This window comes from Myodes glareolus, chromosome 26 (assembly GCF_982192425.1).
Source record: "Myodes glareolus chromosome 26, mMyoGla1.1, whole genome shotgun sequence".
In the NCBI taxonomy this organism is placed as follows: Eukaryota; Metazoa; Chordata; class Mammalia; order Rodentia; family Cricetidae; genus Myodes; species Myodes glareolus.
Genome location: NC_142051.1, coordinates 14,535,940 through 14,555,863, shown reverse-complemented (window position 1 = coordinate 14,555,863; position 19,924 = coordinate 14,535,940). Strand labels below are relative to the sequence as shown.

At 40.6% G+C, this 19,924-nt stretch overlaps 1 pseudogene; it reads right to left on the bottom strand.

Moving 5' to 3' along the window:
• LOC148117760 (lysozyme C-2-like) overlaps nt 1–19,484 on the bottom strand; it is a 44,421-nt pseudogene extending 24,937 nt beyond the window's left edge.
• Between the last annotated feature and the right edge of the window lie 440 nt (nt 19,485–19,924).

The window sequence follows — 19,924 nt, the reverse complement described above, 5'->3', positions numbered from 1 at the left end:
TCCTATAAGCCCTGTTACTAACCAGAAAAGAGGGACGAGCTCATAAAAAAAGGGGGCCACAAAAACAGAGGATGGATGGTTCTACTTAAATAACCATCTCATCCTTCCTCGAGATCAGGCATTGTCGATCATTTCAGACATCCACCAGACCTTACACATCCACCCCAAAGCTTTGTTCCACTTCTTACAGCCCCTCTTTGACCCCACCCATCTCAGACATTGTATTTCACAGGTTCACTCCTCCTGCCAGACATGTGCCCAGGCCAATCCCCAGGGGACTTCCATGTATGTCAGTCTCTGCATTCGTTTCATGGACATCAACTGGGTGAAGAATAGCAGGTTGATTTCACTCATATGCCTACTCATAAAAAACTCGGTTGTCTCCTAACACTTGTGGACACTTTCACAGGGCGGATAGAAGCATTTCTGAGCTCCTGGGAAACAGAAGATGTGGCGGCTTAGGTACTCCTGGACCACATCATTCCTCAGTTTGGCATTCCACAGACCATTCAAATAGAAAATGGGCCAGCCTTCACTTCCAGGGTCATGGAGCTCCTGCCAGAAACTCTCAACATCTCCTACTGCCCACAGTCCTTGGGAAAGGTGGAGAGGACCTATGGACTCATCAAACACCAGCTAATAATCTCTCCATTGAACTCAGGTTATCTTAGCCCTCCTTTCTCCCCATTGCCCTGACTCGCCTCAGGGCCACCCCATGTTCTCCTATGGGCCTGAGCCTTTTTGAGCGGCTTTATGGCAGGCCCTTTCTCTTTAACCATCACCTCCCAGTTCAAACTCCTCCACTGACAGGGTACCTACCCTATATCTCCCTTTTAAGGTCCTTTCTCCATTCACATGCTGACAGTTGTCTCCCTGCCCCCACACCAGTGGTCCCTAATGCCCCTAAACCTGTCCTGCTCTCCCCAGGGACAGAGTGATACTCAAACAGCTATCCCTAGGTCTCTTGAACCTTGATGGACAGGACCTCTCCTGGTAATACCCACCACCCCTTCGGCTACCAAGTTCTTGGGACACCCATCCTGATACCATCTCTTCAGGCTCAAGCAGGCCCTATTCAGGATACTTGGTTAGTCCAGCCGTTAGGACCTTCCACCCTCTGGTTTCCCAAGATTCCGCAATAGAGGACCTCTCTGCTCCTCGTCCTGGCACACCCATCTTTGTCTGTACAAACAAGATGGGTAATAACAATATTTTTTCTCCTAGCCACCTGCCTTCTTATCTCCCTCAAGGAGCAGATGCCTGATGTCTCCTAGATGGCAATATACTAGATGCCTCTCCAGCCACGCCTCTCGCTGAGTGTGAGCCCACCAACTCCCAACTCTTCCCTCTCCTACATTGCCTTATGCACATAAGAAGTAGTCAGACTTGAGCTGGCACCCCTTTATCCAAAGAGTCTGGAGTGTTTAGTTGGGGGCTTCACCCGAGACCCTTGGCATCCATTTTGGAATGTTGGACTGAAAACTCCATTTCAATCCACCTCCCATGGGAGTTGCCTCAATCCAAACTCCACCTCTAAGAAAGCATGTAAAATGGTGACCTCTTCCCAGGGAGGATCAAGACCATTTTCACAGGCTATTTAAACTGCCCCCCAGAGAATGAACACGTGGTCTCCCCTTTTCCCTCTCCAGTGGTCATTCCAGTTCTCCTTTCTCCCTCTCTGTGTTTTACTGGGGGCCAGCCAGGAGTGTTGGCGTCCATTAAATCTGGGCCTTTTCTAATTTGATCTAATCTGGTTTGATTTCAGTTATTGTGTCAGTGGAGAGGTTTGGCGGTTGGAAAAATACTTAACAGAAATAAGGAGCACTCACATTGGTTCAGATCAACTTTTAGCAGTTTGGGGCTTACAAGTGGAAGACAGCAGTTGATGTCTAGATGTGTCTGTCAGCCAAGTGGAAATCTGCTGAGACAGATAAACACTAGAAACAGAAGTTAAAATTTAGGAATTTAAAGGAGAATACAATTGAAGCTTTAAGGCTCAGAGTCCTAGTAATTGGGGAAGGAGAGAAGTCCCACTATCAGGAGAGAAAGAGAGAGAGACACCATCCTCAGGAATGGATAGGTGGGGAAACTTAGGCTGTATTTATCTGGAGTCCTTTAGACCTGTGAGAAATGGATTCAAGTCTTAGGATTTCCTAGATTCTCTGAAGCTTATATGATTTTTTAGATTAGAAAAATCTTTAAAACATAGTTTTAGATATATTAATATTACCATTCTGCATTGAAATCCATATTTTAGAAAAAGCAAGTCACAGGCAGAGAGAATATTCAAATTAACAAAATTAGAAATGGAAAGGGGCATATAACAACAGACATGGAAGAAATATAAAAAATCATCAGGCATATTTTGAAAACCTGTACTCCACAAGAAAAGGAAAATTCAATGGAAATGGACAACTTTCTGAATAAGTATAATTTACCAAAATTAAATCAAGACTAGATAAGCAAATTAAACAGGCCTATAACTGCTGTAGAAATAAAAACAGTCATCAAGAGTCTCCCAACCAAAAAAAGTCCAGGACCAGATGGTTTCAGCTCAGAATTCTACAAGACTTTCAAAGAAGAACTAATACCAATACTCCTCAAATTATCCCACACAATAGAAACAGAAGGAACATTGCCAAACACTTTTTATGAGTTTTACTCATAAAATTACTACAATTTTACTATAATTACTACAATTACCCTGAAACCCAAAACCAAAAAAGACATTACTAAGAAAGAGAATTACAGACCAATATCACTCATGAACATTGATGTAAAAATATTAAATAAAATACTGGCAAATTGAATCCAAGAACACATCAGAACCATCGTCCACCATAATCAGGTTGGCTTCATCCCAGAGACGCAGGGATAGTTCAACATATGAAAATCTGTCAACGTAGTCCACCATATAAACAAACTGAAAAACAAAAACCACACGATCATCTCAAGATGCCAAAAAAGCTTTAAAAAAATGCAACATCCCTTCATGACAAATATCTTGGAGAGAGCAAGGATACAAAGAACATACTAAACATAATAAAGGCAATATACAGCAAGTCAAAAGTTAACATCAAACTAAATGGAGAGAAACTCCCAGCGATTCCACTGAAATCAGGAACAAGATAAGGTTTTCCACTCTCTCCATACCTATTCAATATAGTTCTTGAGGTCCTAGCTAGAGAAATAAGATACAAATAGGGGACACAAATAGGGAATACAAATTGGAAAATGAGTCAAACTCTCACTGTTTGCTGATGATATGATAGTTTACATAAGCGATCCCAAAAATTCCACCAAGGAACTTCTACAACTCATAAACACTTTCAGTAATATAGCAGGATACAAGATTAACTCAAAAAAATCAGTAGCCTTCCTGTACACAGATGATAAAAGGACTGGGAAGGAAATCAGAGAAAAAAAACACCCTTCACAATAACCACAAATAGCATAAAATATCTCGGAGTAACTCTAACCAAACAAGTGGAAGACTTCTATGACAAGAACTTTACATCTTTGAAGAAAGAAATTGAAAAAGACATCAGAAAATGGAAAGATCTCCCATGCTTGAAGGTAGGCAGAATTAACATAGTAAAAATGACAATCTTACCAAAAGCAATCTACAGATTCAATGCAATGCCCATCAAAATCCCAGCAAAATTTTTCACAGACCTCGAATGAACAGTACTCAACTTCACATGGGAAAGCAAAAAAAAAAAAAAAAAAAAAAAAAAAAAGCCCAGGATAGCCAAAACAATCCTGTACAATAAAAGAACTTCTGGAGGCATCACAATCCCTGAATTCAAACTCTATTACAGAGCTACAGAATTAAAAACATCCTGGTATTGGCATAAGAACAGACAGGAGGACCAATGAAACTGAATAGAAGACCCAGATATTAATCCACACTCCTTCAAAAACCTGATTTTTGACAAAAAAGCAAAATATATCAAATGGAAAACAGAAAGCATATTTAACAAATTGTGCTGGTAAAACTGGTTATCAACATGTAGAAGAATGAAGATAGACCCATATCTATCATCATGCATAAAACTGAAGTTCAAATGGATCAAAGATCTCAACATAAAGCCAGTCACACCACTAAACCTTGTAGAAGAGAAAGTGGGAAGTACACTTGGGTGTATTGGCACAGGAGACCACTTCCTAAACATAATCCCAGAAACACAGATGCTGAGAGAAACAATTAATAAATGAGACCTCCTGAAACTGAAAAGCTTCTGTAAAGCAAAGGACACGGTCAACAAGATAAAACGACAGCCTACAGAATGGGATAAGATCTTCACTAACCCCACATTAGACAGAGGTCTGATCTCCAAAATATATGAAGAACTCAAGAAATTGAACACCAAAAGATCACATAATCCAATAAAAAATGGAGTACAGACCTAAACAGAGAACTCTCAACAGAGAAATCTAAAATAGCTGAAAGACACTTAAGGAAATGTTCATCATTAAGTTATCAGAGAAATGTAAGTCAAAACAACTCTGAGATTCCATCTTACCCCTGTAAGAATGGCCAATATCAAAAGCATTGATGACAAATTATGCTGGAGAGGTTGTGGGGTAAAGGAAACACTTCTGCACTGCTGATGGGAATGCAAGCTGGAACAACCCCTTTGGATGTCAGTGTGGCGATTTTTCAGAAAACTAGGAAACATCCTTCCTCAAAACCCACTTTTGGTTATATATCCCAAGGATGCTCAATCGAACCTCAAGGACATGTGTTCAACTATGTTCATAGTAGCATTGTTTGTCATAGCCAGAACCTGGAAACAACCTAAATGTCCCCCGACCGAAAATGGATAAGGAAAATGTGGTACATTTACACAATGGAGTACTACACAACAGAAAAATAACAACAGCTTGAATTTTGCAGGAAAATGGATGGAGCTAGAAAACATTACTTTGAGCGAGGTAACCCAGACACAGAAATACAATTATCACATGTACTCACTCACAGATGGTTTTTAAACATAAAGCAAAGAAAATCAGCCTACAAACCACAATCTCAGAGAACTTAGACAACAATGAGGACATTAAGAGAGACTTATATAGATCTAATCTACATGGGAAGTAGAAAAAGACAAGATCTCCTGAGTAAATTGGGAGCATGGGGGCTTTGGGGGAGGGTTAAAGGGGAGGGAAGAGGCAGGAAGGGGAGCAGAGAAAAATACAGAGCTCAACAAAAATCTATAAAAGCAAAGAATCAAAATCAGACAACAGGCATCAGCATCATTGGACAGGAGACTTCAAAACTCTAAGTGAATTTCCTGGCATATATCTATGGTTCTTTCTTTAATAAACGCTTTGATTCTTATATCTAAGACCCCGGTCTAATCTACATGCTGATCCAATTAATCTAGAATACTGTTTAACATGTTATTTGGACTCTTGTGTATAATGTTTTTTAATGCCGGAGTACAGGTTCCAGCCTCTGTCACAAGCACCAGCATCTGAGAGCACAAGATGAAGGTGAGGAGGGAGACAGGTCCCCACAGCATGGCAGTACAGCTGGAAGAAACTAGATCAGGAGGAGTGTCCCAGTCTGTGGAAGCCTACATATCTTTGTCTTCCGTCCTGTGGAGCTCTTTCCTTCATATACTGTCACCAAAGCATGGATTATTAGGCCTATTAGGTCATGGCCTGCTGCTCTTCATGTGGTCAAGACAAGGTAGCCATGCTCTCCCCAATGCTTGGGTCTCTATCTCTCTAGATATAATAACAGTGTAAAGTAAATAAATACTCCTTCTTTATCTCTGCTTCTGCAAGCAGGCACAGCCTTGATGCCCAGGCACACCCTTGAGTTACAACCTCATATCTGATAGTAAGGTCATGTATTTTAGAACACCGAACCCCTTGGGAAACTTGTAAAAGTAAGAACTTCTGTGTGATCCTTGTACTCGTACTTCTAATCCATCCTGAGATGGATTCCCTGTTGTGGTGGCCGCCCTTATCAAAAATGCATGTTTATCTGAAATCCATCTCAGCCCCTGTCATATCAACCACCGTCCTTATCTAGCAGTTATCACTACAGCCCGTGGCTGCGGGGCCAGGAAGACATGGACAGACACAAGAACCTGCTGGGCTAGAGGAAGAAAGAGGTCAGAGAGGAGCAGAATAAACTGCAGAGAACAGTTCTTTCTGCAGCCCTTGATGAACTTGAGAGCATCAGTGCGAACATGAGAGCTCCCATGCATGGAGCAGGTGGAACAGAGCAAAGGGAAGAAGGAAACAGCAGAAGGGCAGCCCCAGGGAGGATGGGTGCAGGCAGCCCCAGGAGCAGAGAGTTCTCTCAGGTGCCTGGGGCAAATGCACAGCAGAGGCCAACTTGGCTGTTGCTGCTTAGGCTGAATCATCAGTCACAGGATTGCAACACACCAACCTGATGCTGAGTTTTGTGTGTCTGTGTTTTGCTAGAAGCTGGCATAGAATTGGCAGTATGACAGAAATAACACTGTTTATTCAGGTTTCCGGCTTATGTTGACAGATCATTTCTGCCAATATCAGGCTGTTTCCTGTTGCAAAGGGCAACTGGAGTCAGACTATAGCTCGAAAAAAAAAATGTAGGTGATGTTCAGATACTAGTTGGGGTCTGAAAACTTGGGAAGGAAATTCTTGCCTCCTTCTATCCAATTTTCACTGAGCAGGAGTTAGAACTGCAGAGATATTGATTGTTAAAAGGACAGAAATTGATCACTAATCTTCAAAGGCAAATACACCGCTTTTGGATTTAATACATGCAAAGTGTGTGCTAGCAACCCAGGCATTACAGGACTACCAAAATTCAACTTCTTGGTTAAGGGTAAGACCTTCTACTTGTTCCTACTGTGGTCTGTGTCTTTGGGGACACTGTAGCTAGAAAGTAGAATGCCATTTTTTATGTAGTTTCTCATGCCAAATTCATTTCAATACTAATACAAACAGAGAAAGCAATGTTTCAGAAACAAACTCAATGAGTGTCCTAAAAATTCCAGTGAAGCAAGACTGTGATTGTAGAGGACCATTGCAAATAGAACTCCAAAGATGCCCTCACAGTTCCATAGGGTTCTGGACTGCAGAATCCAGAAAGCTTGCTCAGAACAAAAGGAGTGCACTGCTTGTGGCTCCCAGGGATCATCTCACTCCCCATCTTCATTCTCATTCAAATCCGACGAAGGAAATCCAATTCAACAATGTGTGGGAATGAGCTTGTTAATAATCAATGGAAATTTCACTTTCCTATTTTTCTAATTTGTCATCTTGTCTCTGAGTCACAGTTCTTATCCAATGGGAAGACAATGGGCTCTTTCTGAATTAAAAATAAAAACAAACCACATTTCCCGTGTAGTAAATTCCAAGTGTCTCAAGAAACTACAGTGGAAAAACAAACAAGCAAACAAACAAATAGGGGAGCTCCCATAGTAGGTCCAGTCTCCTCCTGAGACAGACATTCAATGGTTATAGCTGAAGCTGAGATCATCATTTAGAAGATGTCGCCTTCTCCCCTGAACTTACTCATTTCCAAGACAGGGCAATGTCTCCTCACTTTTCCCAACAACTATCTGCCCTTCAGGAGGTTTCTTGCATTGCCTGGGCCCCATGTAGATGTGGTTTGTAGAACATATCTTATCTCTCCCAGTTCTCAATGCAATCACAATTTTCTTTTATAATATACTTCAGATTTTCTTTCTATAAAAATACTATTTTATTATAGCATTAAAATTTAGCATCTAACTTGTTTCATGCATGTGTTTTTTTTCTTTTGTTTATAAGATATACATTACCGGCTGTTGTTTATTATGTTTTCTTAGTTCCTAATTTCTGAGTTCTTCTTTCTAAAGGATTACTTTGACCTGTCTTTCATATTAATGGCTTTTGGAAAGTGTCTAACGATTTTTGGTTGGTTTTATATAGCCTTAAACACTAAGTGCCAATTCAACCAGCGAGAGAGCACGAGTTCTGACTGTTCAAATGTTTGCAAAGAAAAATTGGCTTAGGCAACAAAATTCACAAAGCTGTACTGATAACAACTGTATTTTCTGGAACAATGGGTTAGAACGAGCACAGAGGAGACAGATAGTGACTTTTATCTGTGTTCTGTCATTTTGAATTCCCCCAATCCATCTTAGTATGTATTACTAAAGAATCAAAGTTAATCAGACATAAAAGTCGCATTGCTCTTGATTTTGAATAAAATGTATAAACAATGAGTTGCAGACAAAAATGGCAGGCACTCTCTAAGACTAAACAGAGTAGAATTCCTATTGATGGTAATAGAGTTGATGATAATGTTGGCATTCTGCATGACTTGGGGGCTTCTTCCTTGGCCAGTCCTGGTCATGCTACTGTATAGTTTTGGTGGTGTTTTGTTAAGAAATGTTCACAGCTTTCTGAACTGATGACTTCTGAAGGCAACACTCAGTAGGATGTGTTTGTCTGAGTCAATTTCATTTTTAAAGTCCTGTTGCTTCCTAGTGATCTTTGATGCTCTTATATGGAAATGAGTTGGGAGAGAGAAAGACAAGGCTCTGTGTGAAAGATGTTAGGAAATATGCTTACATGAGTTTATTTATCCCTAAAAATATTGATTTATGAGTTGTCTTAGTTAGGATATCAATTACTGTGAAGAGACATAATGACCATGGCAACTCTCCAAGAAAAAAAAAACATTTAATTTGGGGAGTTTACGTTTTCACTTGTTCAGTCCATTATCATCACGGCGGGAAGCATGGTGGCATGCTGGCAGACATGGTGCTGGCTACATCTTGATATTCAGGCAACAGGAAGTAGAGTGTCTCTCTGGGATTGGGTTGAGTATAGGAAACCTCAAAGCCCACTCTCAAAGTGGCACACTTCCTTCAAGAATACCACACCTGCCAAGAGTGACACGTTTTGAGGTCCATTTCCTTTTAAACTACCACATTGGTCTTGGTCCAAAATGATAGTACTAGTATCTGGGTTTAGACTGTGGTGCTAATGGAAATAGTCCTGAGCAGAAAGCCCCTGCTGCTGAGAATTTATGTGTCCAACTGCCATGTTATGTACAGACTATAGCATTTCATAGGACGCCTTCCCATCCTCATTATAATACAAACACTCAAATGCTTTGGAAAAACAAAGTATTTCATAAAATGCAACGTGATCTGGAGTTAGACCCATATTGCTGTTAGCTGAATGGATATTAAATGCTTTGGATAAGTCTAAACAAAGATAAATTAAAAACGCTCTCCAAGAGTTGCCATAAACAGTTTGTTAAAAGATGAAGTGATATGCTATATGCAACTACAACAAGGAACAAATTTTCCTTCTTTAAACTTAAATCACATTTCTGGGTCCCTCACAACAGTCTGCACTGGCTATGATTTGAGTGGTGTCACAAGAGGAATGGCCACAAATTTGCTCAGATCTAGCCAGCTTTATTCTGTTAGACCGGGGGAAAATTATTGAGAAAGTATTTTCTGAGAATGCATATAAGATGCCTGCTCTTGCAGAGGACCCAGGTTCCTTTTGATCACCCCACAGTTTACACTTATGTGTTCCTCATTCACAGGGGATCTGGTGCCCTCTTCTGGCTCTCAAGGGCACTGATGCATGTGGTACATAAATGGGGGGGGGGGAGAAGTAATTCTTACACATAGAAAGAAAGGAAAACAAATGCAAAACAAATAGTTTTAGCCTTTGATTTCAAATATAAAAAATTATAAACAAAATATGATGTTTCCAATGCATTTCAAAATGACTCAGAAAACCATTATAGATACAGAGAGTGAGAGGGACAAATAGAAAGGAAGTGATGACATCAACGTGCTAGAACAACACACAGGGATCTGGCTGTCACTGTGGCAATGTCTTCATGTCTGCATGACTGGAGGATGTTATATTGTGGGAATTACTTTGTCACGGATCCATCAGGGAAAAGGGAAGTTGGCAAGCTTACTTTTGAATATTATGCCAGCAATGTTCCACTGGTTGTGCGTAGATGAGGGTGCAGGCACTGGATATGTGTAGATGAGAATGTAGCCAATGGCTATGTGTGAGTGAGGATGTATGCCCTATTAAAAATATCTAGTTGATTTTTCCAATATATAGACCATTTCCCCCCAGAGACAACATATGAGAGTAAACACACACAAGATTTACATTGAAAATCATTTAATGGTATTTGAAGTTTTTCACAATGCACTTAGTTTTACTGATACAACTCATCTGTCTCAGAGTTAGTTAATATGCATGAAGCTATGTGAAGAAAGTTAAGGGCTTACACAGTCACTAATCTGTCCGGAAAGACCTCATGATCAGTAAGAGGCATGGAAGCATTCTCATAGGGTTAAAACAGCCTGACACTTGAATTAAGAATTTATATCTTAAGTGGAATAAATGGGACAGCTCTAAGAAAATACTTTTTTGAAATGTCACACATTTCATGACAACAAGTTTCTGAGCTGAGGCAGTCTCCACTCTACGCACTTCGAGTTCTGTTCCCTTAAATGCACAGGCTGCACATTGTGGCACTAGCTGTCTGGGTGCTGGGTCCACACACAAGACCTTGGAGTTCACACAGCTGTCATTTTACCCCAAATCAACTTTTCACCCTAAACATTTGTTGTCCTTGTATCCAACAAGGGAGAGCTGAGATTAATTCCAATGAGACTTACTGTGAATGACTTCATAGGGGAAGAACTGATGCACAGGGATGTGTGTGATTATCTAAGTGTTAGATTCTGTCACCAGCATCAACTGCATTGCTAACCGAGAAATGGAGGCTTTGCTTAAAACAATGAACACATTAGTCAGAATTACGCCTTTTAGGAAAATGTCTTCATTTTTCTCCAGTTTCTGTTTAAAGCCTGCTTGTTTGAAGAGGAAACCAAGGAACTGTGATCTTTCCTCTAACTACTGGAGGTAGACAGATGCAGAATGAGCTGAAATGGAAACACACAGTGGCTACACATCACAGTTCCGAATACACGGGGTGAGATCTCAGTTTTGACAGTGGATTCTCTATGCCGCCCTATGAAGAAGCGTGAGACAGGAGAAAAATGGTTAAAACTGTATCTCCTCTGCCACACACATACTCAAACATTTGGGGAAATATGATATAACATTTCTACTTATGGTGATTGGGTTGGATTCTAAGATCTAGTGTGGAACACACTTACAGTTGCACCCAGAAAGTGCTATTGACCGGTGGAGTATGTCTACATGGCAGTTTGAACCTCTCCAAACCCTAAGCAGAACACAGGATGCTCAGTGTCAATGTGACATCACGTGCACTGTACAGTTAACTGATCTACAGATAGTCTGGAGGGCAGACTAGGAAGTAATCATGTGTGGGCTTCTCAGAAATTGGAGAAATTCCCTAAAACTAACGATGTAGAGAAAGATCCCAGCTGTACCTGCAGGGCTCAGACTGACACTTGGGCCTCAGAAAGACTCAGTTCATATATCAACAGAATCAGCAGTTTTCCCATCCAAAGTTCCTACATACCATGATTTAATGCCTTATGGATCCCTCACAACCCTCTTTGTACATTCTATGGCTTCAGTGATGTCATCCTGGAGCAAAACTGAGATACAGGAGTGAGGAATGACCAGGATTGCTTTAGAACCCGTTTTCAGTTCAGACTCAGACAGCTTTCTTCTGTGACACTGAGCAATACACACAAGAAATTAATTCCCTAGCATCTATGCATCTGTGATTATGAACAGATTGTAATTAAAGACATATTCTCTTTATTCTATCCACATGACACAGTATAAGTCATTTAATTTCTCATTTATGAAGTCCCTGGGGGTTGGGATATACCTGAGCGGTTGAGTGTTCTTAGGATTCCAGCACTAATAAAAAGAACACATTGTAGTAATGAGGAGGCACTGGAGGCTGTGTCACTGTGAGCTAACGTGAGAGAAGTTCCTCTTTCTTCTTACACTGGGAAGTTGAACATACTGGACCTGGGACTGTCATGGAAATTCATCCTAAAGGAAACAGCGACCAGACAGTGATGGCACACATCTTTAATCCCAGCACTTGGGAGACAGAGGCAGGTGGATTTCTGTGATTTGAGGCCAGCCTTGTATATTGTAGTGTCTGCTTTGTCCCACAAAGAAAACACCACACCAGACTCTTCCCAATGCAGTTTAATCAGGAACCTTGAATAATCTTCTGACCCTGGGGAAAGCCAGCCCACAGCTAAAATAGCCTCTGGGTAGCCAACTCCAGCAAGCCATGTGGAAAATGCGGATAGGCCCAGGTACACAGAAGCAAGCCAGATCCTTAGCTTTAGCCATGTATGGAGTTATTTACAACCTAGAGCCCTCACCATTTGGGGGGTGGAAGGCAGAAGTCAGCGCCATCTTTAAGGTGTGGCACAAAGCAGCTCACTACAGTTCCCCCTTTTTGTTTTAGATGCCACAGGTAAAAGTAGAGGCCTGCTCTCTGTGAAAACAGGAGCCTTGTACTGATCCTCCTTAGGTATCTTCCACACAAAGAGTGCCAGACTGACTTGATGTCATTTTTCAGAGGTGGGATCTTGGATATCAACCCACATGCAGTCAGGTGTGCTCTTCTCAAAGTCAGCAAAAATCCGTCCTTGAGTGCAGTGCCTTGCCTTGCACCCTGAATGCGTCAAATTATCTTTTCATGGTGGTTAACCACGCTTGGGGGGATTGGCCAGCCTCTATGGCCGTAAAAGCTTGTATAATCATGGCTGCATTGCGTTGTTAGGAAACCTGATCTTGCATATACACCACAGGCAAACCAGGGAGACCAACACCAGAAGGCCAACTAACGCTCCCAAGCCCGCCCACTCCTTAGATGATTCATGGCTGCGGAGATCCAGGACGAGAGTCCTTCAGCAATACCAGCATCCACTTGGGTAGAATTCATGGTAACGATGGCCACCCTCAGCTGCTCCATCACGGCACCAAATTCTCCAGTCCAGTTACCTAAAAGATAACTAGACAACTGTTTAGACAAATTTGTAGCATGGGTAAAGTCATGGCATGGGAAGCATCCACAGGCACAGGCATGATGCTCCTCATGTTGAACTCTTCTAATCAAATGCTCTGGCACCCACACCGGATCTTGTTGGTCCTGTGGGAAAACACAAACAGAGCCTCGCGCCCATGTTAGCACGAGATCAGGCCCATACCAGAGCCCTGTCAGGATATCTTTCCACTTGACCATCCCTTTAGCAGGGCCATGGGGGTCCTGATGTCTATCAGCTGCAGAACAACCTTGAGCATCCAAATTTAAAAAATTAATGGTCTTTTTTTCAGGGTCCAGCCATGGCCTATTCCCCCTTTTTGTTTTTGTAGACATTCTTTTAGTGTGCAATGCGCACGCTCCACAATGCCTTGTCCTTGAGGATTATAATGCAAGCCATGAACAAGCTGTACCTCCATTTGTAGACAAAAGGAGGCAAACATTTGACCTGCGTAAACTGGTCCGTTGTCAGTCTTTAATTGTTGAGGTTTGTCCCAAGAAGCCCAAGCTTTTAGGCAATGGGCAGTGACATTGCACGCCTTTTCTACAGTTAGAGGCGTGGCATGTGTTGCGCCTGAACAGGTGTCCACAGACACATGTACATACTTTATATTTTTAAACTCAGATATATGTGTCACATCCATTTGCCAGATTTTTAGAGGGAGTAGACCCCGTGGATTTACTCCAATACTGGGTGGGTGTTGATGAGTTACACATTGAGAGCAATCTAAAATCACTTGTTGAGGGTCTGCTCGAGAGAGATGAAATTTTTGTTGTAATGCTTTAGCATTAACATGAAAAGCTTTATGAAAAGCTCTCGCCTTTTCCAAGGTAGAACTCATGAATATACATTCCATTTTAGTCCACTGATCAACTATATTATTTTCTTTACTCAAGGGTCCTGGCAGACCTGTATGGGCTCTTACATGTTGGATGTAAAAGCAACTTTTTCTTTGCCAAATTAAATGTTGCAATTGTTGAAATAAAAGGCACACTGTACTGGAACTTTTAATAGGTCCAGCTACTTCTAAAATTCTAAGGGCATTAACAACACAGACGGAATATGATATTAGATTAAATGTAAAAGGGCAAGCTTTAAAGACTTTAACTACAATTTGTATTTTACAATCTGAGGGGAGCCCAGTTGAAACTGATGTATTACAGGTTTTTGTTTATCTATCATATATACCCCACAGCCTGTCTTAGATCTGTCTGTAAATAAATTTGGGGCCATGGAAATAGGCTGTGATGATGTTATTTTAGGAAATATTACAAGATGTTCCTTAGAAATCGCAACAATGGATGTTTGGGATAATGATTATCTATGTTGTCATCAAAACCACACTGCAAAATAGCCCAATCATCTATTGTAGCAGACAAGATCTTAACTTGATGGCTGGAATAAGGCACTATAATGGTGGTGGGGGCAGTCCCAAAATATTGTAAACACTGTTAAATCCCAGTCAGGGCTAAAGTTGCCACAGCAGTAGGATAATGCTCAAGAGATTTGGCTGGAGATATTTTGGGATAAATCCAAAGTAATGGCCCATTTTGCCATAACAATCCTGTAGGCTGGTGATATGAAGGAAGAATGCACAAAACAATATCTTGCCCCTCTTGAATCCTCTGTAGAAAGGCATCTTGTAATCTACTTTTCACCTTTCTCAATGTCTCTCGTGTCTCATTAGTCAGTTGTCTTGGAGAATTCAAAGTGAAATCTCCACTTAAAACATTATATAAGGGTTTTAACTCATAATTTGGCAACTTTAAATAACATCTAAGCCAATTTATATCGCCTAACAATTTTTGAAAATCATTTAAGGTCTTTAAATTATCTTTTTTTAATTTTACTCTTTGTGGAATAATTTGCTTTTCACTAATTTTTGCTCCTAGATAATTTACAATTTTATCCTTTTGTACCTTATCAGGGGCTATAAATAATTCCTTTTTAAAAAGTAATTTAACTAAAAGCAGGCACCTGAAGTTGCTCTTTTCCCCTGTGTCAGCTGAACTACTGCTGCTGCTAAGCCTGTATTTGTAAGTGGCCCTCCCAATTCTCTACAAATCTTCATCCACGCCTCAAGGCCTCAGCTTTTATAAGGGGTTATAGCATTTTTGCATTTGTTCGTGTATTGTTTATACGCCAGTTGTTTTATCAGTGGCATAGCCTGATCTGGATCCCCGAATAGCCTGCCTGTAGCTTCAACCATTCGAGCAACAAAGTCTGAGAATGGTTCGGTGGAGTCCTGCAGGATCTTAGTAAGATTGCCACTCACTTCTCCCCGGTTGGGCAGGGCCTTCCAGGCTTTAATGTCAATTTTATTAATCTGTTCAAAGACTTGAACTGGGTACCCGGTCTGCTGATTGGCAAAGCAACCCTGACCAAGTAGCATGTCCCTGTCCCAAGCATGGTTTCCTGTTGCTTGATTGGCAGCCGTTTCCTTGTTTGCAAACTCTATCAAAAAGGCTCTCCAGTCTAGATACTGTCCTGGGCTCAAACACACATGAGCAAGCCCACTTCAATCACTGGGCGTCATGCAATATCGGTTCAGGGCTTTTACCTGTGCCACCGTGAAGGAAGCACTAGTTCCATAAGTTCTTACAGATTCAGCCAGAGATTTAATATTCTTAAAATCTAAAGGCTCCTCATATCCATTCCCTTGTGGATCCTGAAACACTGGATATGCCAATCGTAGCTCAGTTCTCACTTCTCTCCAGATATCTGGACAGAATGTGTGTCCAGAGCCGCCCTGACCTCCTTCCACATAAGGTGGAGGGGTGGAGGGTGTCATGGGATGAGGTGTTGGAGTCTTTGAATTCCTTTTTTCCTTTTTCCTCTCCCTTTTTTTTTAAATTTTGCTTTTTTCAATATTTTTACGATTGCCTGTAGTTTCTTATCTGACTCTTCTAACTCAGAAAGGTTTGGGTATAACTTTTCTTGCTTCTGATGGTTTCTTTTACTGTTTGTCTTCTCTGACTTTTTTGATCTTTTTTCTTGTAACATTTTCAGTGCTGTCTGTCCATTTTTTACTGTTTTACTACAGTGCTGGTACTCCAGACAGCCCCTAACAAGCTTCCAGATTAGCCTGACCCCTCCCTTAAGCGTCCCTTGTTCAAATGCAAAATCTAGGTCTCTCCCTAGCTTCTCCCACGATGATATTGAGAGACTCCCTGAACCGGCGAACCAGGGTGCAATGGCATCGCACTCATTCAGAAACCTCTCTAAAATACTTCGTTTTATCTTTAAATTCTTTGAATGTAGTAGCTCGTTAAGAGCCAAAAAAATTGGATGTGAATGAGTAGCACCCATAATTGATTTATTGATTTATTTTTCTTTTACTTTCGTTTCGTCAATTTGCAAAATGGCTCTTCGCTCATTCCTTATCTATGGAGTGAACAATTAATCACCGCTCTTGACGTGGTTATTAACCCTGCTTTTGTCGCAGTCATTAACCCTGCTTTTGACGTAGTTATTACCCCCGCTCTTGACGCAGTTGCTTTCCCTCTATTTACAGGGTGAGCAATTAACCCCTGCTTTGATCGCAGGATTCCCCCCCCCCTTTTTTTAACCTGGGGACTTACCCAGTGCACTGCCCTGGCTGCAAAGAGTTCTGAGTTCTTGACAAGAGGATTCTCCCTGTACGGGCCACCACTTGTAGTGTCTGCTTTGTCCCACAAAGAAAACACCACACTGGACTCTTCCCAATGCAGTTTAATCAGGAACCTTGAATAATCTTCTGACCCTGGGGGAAGCCAGCCCACAGTTATAATAGCCTCTGGGTAGCCAACTCCAGCAAGCCACGTGGGAAATGCGGATAGGGCCAGGCACACAGAAGCAAGCCAGATCCTTAACTTTAGCCATATATGGAGTTATTTACAATCTAGAGCCCTCATCAATTTGGGGGGTGGAAGGCAGAATCCAGTGCCATCTTTAAGGTGTGGCACAAAGCAGCTCACTACAATATATGAATGAGTTCCAGGACATACTTTGAAGATAAAAAGAAAGCCTGTCAAAATTAAAAAAAAACATAAAAGAGAAAGAAAGGCAGGCAGGAAGGAAGGAAGAAAAGAAAGAAAAAAGAAAGGAAAAAGGTAAGAAAGAAAAAAGAAAAGAAAGAAATTAAGAAGGGAACAAAAAATGGCATGGACTAGATAGTATCTAAAAGCACTGGCTGCTCTTATACAGTACCCCCAAGAAGCTCTAACTATCTAAAATTCCAGTTCCAGGAGATGGAAGCCCTTTTCTGGCTTCCACAGGTATCAGGTACACAAGCAGTACACAGTCTTATATGCAGGCAAAACACCCACACACGTAAAGATAAATGAATACTTTAAGAAAACAATGCACAACTTTTATTCTTGTGTGAATAAAACTCTTCCTAGTAACTTATAGCCAGTAAAAGAAAAGGATCCATGTTCTCTAAGACTCAAGACTTCAGTGTGGTGTTTTCAGCATATAGAATACTCCCACTGCAAGTTTAATTCTTTAAAATAGAATTCAGGTCAGTACTCGTTACTATGGATGGAGTTTTGAGTAATGACCATCTCGTGAAGCTGGGCAAGTATAATTTAATTTGTGTATAATTGTAAAATCTTTACATGTTTCTTTGTGAGTATATATTGCATGACATAGTTCTACATGGGCCTACATCATAGATTACACTCTAGAGGAGTGTTGTCCACAGTGTTCCGTCACATCGCCTCTCTGAGCGCCTAATCAGAAGTGATATTCCTCTTTGCTTCTAGTTTCTAATAACTATCCATGACTGTAGATGAGTGTACAAAAAGCTTTTAAAAACAGGGTAAATAGGCTACAAAATGTTTCATAATCTCTCTCTTTTAACAACCAATTTTAACAGCATAGGAATTAATAGTTCACTGTTTAGAGCCCTTGACTCAAATGTCACAAGTCTTGGGTTCAATTCCCATATTGTAAAATAGAATAGCATTGGATAATTATATTCATACACTAAAAGTTATATATTACTTCCATCATGGCATGAATTCAAGTTCTACCATCTAAGTCCTCAATCCTGATAAACCTTGTTTGATTCTTGTTAAAAATAAGTTTTATCTTAAATACATAAATTTATGTTATTTTGGATCACATATGTCTATCTACAAATAAGATTGTTTGAACATGTAAGTTAAAGATTTTAAAAAAGCTAAATGATATTAGTGATTCACTCTAAAATCTGTCAATACAAAGAGTACATCAATACATACACATAGAAGTCAGTTGGACAAATGCCATTGACTCAGTGGTAATATCTTTATTTACATAAGTTAGAAATCATTTTAATTGAATTCATGGTGTGGGAGGTCCTTCTGAATATGTGTTGTTTTTATTGATTAATAATTTAAAAAACTGCCTTGGCCTGTTGATAGGGCATAGTAGAACAAGGCAGGGAAAACTATACTGAATGCTGATAGAAGAAGGGAGAGTCAGAGAGAAGCCATGTAGCCCTATGAGAGACAGTTGCCAGAACTTTACCTGGTAAGCACAGATTAATGGGGATGGGTTAAATTAATATGTAAGAGCTAGCCAATAAGAAAGTAGAGCTAACAGGCCAAGCAGTGATTTAATTAATACAGTTTCTGTGTGGTTATTTTGAGTCTGAGCTGTCTGGCAGCTGGGAAAGAAAAAGCGGCCTCCTACTACACCCACACATCCAACCATCCATGCATCCACACATACAAATATCTGCTTACTCATTGGTAGACAATTAGTTATGAGTCTTAACTGCCTTAATCAATCTGAAAAGCACACTAATTACAATGACATAGAAGGAGTAAGCCACGAACAACTTTATGCCCTCCATGTCTTCTACTGTGCAGAATGAAAAGCCATCCCAAAGTGAAGAAGTGTACCAAATAATTTCATTCTCAGGTTCAGGATACCTCATTTCAACAGCAACAAGGGGAAAATGGGATTCCCCTCAGCCCCATATAGGAAGTTCAAAAATTTGGATAAATTGTTCTCAAAAGGTCAATGATAAGAGAAATGAAGATAGATACCATACACTCAGGCTCTCAGGACTCAAATTCTGAAAAAGTGAGTCATCCTCTGTGAATTATTTTCTCAACACCCTGTGGACTATTGAACCTGAAGCAACTGAAAACCCAGTGGCACTCCAAGAGCACCTCGGGTCCTACAGCCTTAGCCTGGCACAGATGTCCCTTTATGCCTGCTCCCCATTATCTCGATATGGTGGAAAGACAATGCTGATGTTTTTAATCAAATTAAGTCAGACACACAGAAATCCTAAACGCTTATTGACTGAAGCTCCTTCTCTGCTCCCTCCTGGCTTCCTTGTACCTGTTGTACATGGGGTGCTTATCTGGATGGGTCAAGGTTTACAGTTTGTTAGGCTCATTCCCTTATGACCATCAATTCGATTTCTTTTCAGAGTTCTTGAAAACTCACAAGGTTCATAGACCTTGGCCTGGGTAGTGACAGAGAGCTAGAGGAAAACAGGGTGAGGAGAGCTTTCATGTTGCCTGGGAATCAACTCACCAGCTGCTGAGAACACCCAGGTCCCAACATTTAAGCATCTTTAAACTCCTTTTATCTGCAAGTGGTTTGGGGGTGCTACTTTCAGAGGTTTGTGCAAAGCAGGACGTTCTTATTGATCCAAAATGTAAAAACATTTTTTATTTTCACTCAATGTTTGAACAGAGAACTTCTGGTCTATAAAGAATGATGAAATGATACAGTTTAAAGACTTGGCTCACAAAGAACCAGGAGATAATATGCCTCATATTCAGGGAGCCCATATTATTTTATCTTCAATGTGATCAATATGAAAAAGTGATTAGATTTTACAGCTAACTTAAAATTAAAATTACAGCCTCTTAAAATTTAATTGTTTTGTCTTTATCATTTTCTATCATCTTTTTCACTTAAAATTATCTTACATGGACCTTCCCACAACA